Source organism: Vipera berus (genome assembly GCF_964194415.1).
Source record: "Vipera berus genome assembly, chromosome: 5".
Taxonomy (NCBI): domain Eukaryota; kingdom Metazoa; phylum Chordata; class Lepidosauria; order Squamata; family Viperidae; genus Vipera; species Vipera berus.
Window position 1 is genome coordinate 17,644,819 of NC_138207.1, and position 2,737 is coordinate 17,647,555.

Below are 2,737 nucleotides of genomic sequence, written 5' to 3' on the forward strand. Positions count from 1 at the left end.
GGGCTCGCGAGGGGCGGCAACCTCGCGAGAGGCCGCGCGCGAGCCGTTAGGGAACGCGCGCGAGCCCTTGGAGAGGCGGGGCGGGAGCGTGGTCCGGCCGCCGGGCTTCCTCTCCCTCTTGTCCGCATCGCTCCAAGGAATAATAATAATAAATAATAATAAACCTTTATTGTCAAAAGTACAACATGTGTACATTGAGATTAGCTGAGCCTCCCCCCCGTGCTCTCTCCCCCCCCCAACACACAACTGCGTTGTTTGGGGACGGCGACGCTCGCCGTTTGCTGGGAGGGAAGGGAAGATTTATGAGGGGAAGATGCCCTATGGGGGGTGGACATAAGGATCCTCCTCCTGAAAAATGTTACCCCAAGTATTCGAGCCAGTCTGTCCCAATAACCTGGGAAGCCTTTCCAAATCCCAGGCTGGTTGCAGTCGGGGTGACCTTCGCGCATCTGGAAGGCCACCGAGCGAGCGTTTTTTTGTTGAATTGGAGCCGTGGTTCTAGTCGTGGTTAAGGCGCTTGTAGGCGAAGCAAATCACAAAAGCCCCCAAATCCTTCTAAAGGCAGCCCACGGGCGAGCTTCCCCAGTTGTTTTAATTTAGTCTGCCGCGTGGCAATAGAAACAAGCTTTTCATTTTCAAGGAAAGTAAATGCCTGCTTATTTCAGGACGGTGCTGTACATAGAAGATGACCACCAAATCCTACATTGTGATAACGCGTGTATCCGGCGAACGATCTGGGAGTGATCCTCCCCATCTTAAATGCTAAAAACCAAGACTCACACAAATAATAAAAAAAAGATTATGGTCTCCCCCCCATTGCTTCTCATTAGTAAAAAAAAAAAGTTCTGCCTTAATCTTTTATGGTAGTATAGCTTAGTTCCACTTTTTAAGTTTAGGCAACTATTAAATTTTGATTTATTTTTCATTCTAAAATGAAATAATAGAACATTTTAAAATTTTTGTGCCTATTCCCTGTGGGGGTTTTTTTTGTAGACATTCAGATGCTTGAGGTATATTACTACTAGGTTAATTACGGGCTAGTCATAATTGCAATGTATAACTGAAACCACATTTTAGAGAAGTGGTTTCAAACACTTACTTAACTAACGATAACCCAACAGACCTAGATAAGTAATTTACATTATGCTGCGAAACTTAAGAAATCCTTGGTCATATCCTAGAGAAGAGCAAGTCTGACGTTTATCTACATTGATAAAAAATGAAAATGTTTTTAAGAAAAAAAATGAAGCGATACTTGTATTAGACGTGTCCAACCTGTGAGCCACATGTAGCCCTGGACAGTTAGTAATGCAGCCCCACTTTTAATATTTTAATGTAATTAATATACATTAACTATATTATGTAGGTGAAAATCAACACCCCCACTCTGCTTTGGATCCTTCTGGGTTGAAACAATTAGCCAGCTATAAGCTGTTGTTCGAGGACACCGGATGCTTGCTCTGGAGGAAAGCCATGGCAAATCTAGACAGCACACTAAAAAGCAGAGACATCACCCTGTCAACAAAAGTGCACATAGTCAAGAATGTGGTCTTCCCAGTTGCAATGTATGGCAGTGAAAGTTGGACCATAAGAAAGGCCAAGTGCCAAAGAATTGAGGCCTTTGAACTGTGGTGCTGGAGAAGACTCCTGCGAGTCCCTAGGACTGCAAGTCCTAGAGGAGATCAACCCTGACTGCTCTTTAGAAGGCCAGATCCTGAAGCTAAAACTCAAATGAGAGGGAAGGACTAATGAGAAGGAAGGACTCACTGGAGAAGACCCTAATGCTGGGAAAGATTGAGGGCAATAGAAGAAGGGGACGACAGAGAATGAGGTGGCTGGATGGAGTCACTGAAGCAGTAGGCGTGAGCTTAAATGGACTCCAGAAGATGGTAGTGGACAGGAAGGCCTGGAGGAATGTTGTCCATAGGGTCGCGATGGGTCGGACACGACTTCGCAGCTAACAACAAGAAGTTTCTAATTGGTACATATTTTAAGCTTGTACTGTATATTTTAAATGTTATGTCATATAGTATGCCTTGTAATTGTGATGCTTCTGACACGAATAAACATATGAACAAACTATATTATATATTTTATATGCAGCCCAAGACAATTCCTCCTCATTTGATGCAGCTCAGGGAAGCCAAAAGGTTGGACATCTATATTATACCTAGTGGTTATAATGTACCTAATGGCCAAGTTTATAACCTTTTTCTCTCTATTTATATAAACGGAAACAAAGCTGCTCCATCAGTAGGCTTTAACATTTCTAAATTAGTGGTTTTCTGGGCCAGCTTCTCCCTCTCTGAAGCCATAGCCTTGAGTTTTACTGTAGAATAATATGAAATTTACTTTGGGTGATGTTGGATGGGTGGTAATAACCTTGCAATTGTTCAGATTAACCAAACAGAAACAACCATCTGGGTAATTTGCCTTGGAGCAAATGACAAATTGTCTGAAGATAAGGATAAAGTTGGCATTGAAATGGTGGAGGAGGATGGGTATGGAAAGGGTTGCGCTGTTCTTACTGGATTGCTTAGTAGCCATGCTTGCTATGGTCTATGGAGATTCTCAGTCCTCCAGTTCATAGTTGTCCCAAAGGTGCTCTTTCAAGAGGCAACTGGGCTTTCTTCTTTTTTCTTTGAAGACGTTTTGCTTCTCATTCAAGAAGCTTCTTCAGCTCTGACTGGATGGTGGGGAAGGGAAGGATTTATATTCCTTGCAGACAGCTCATCAT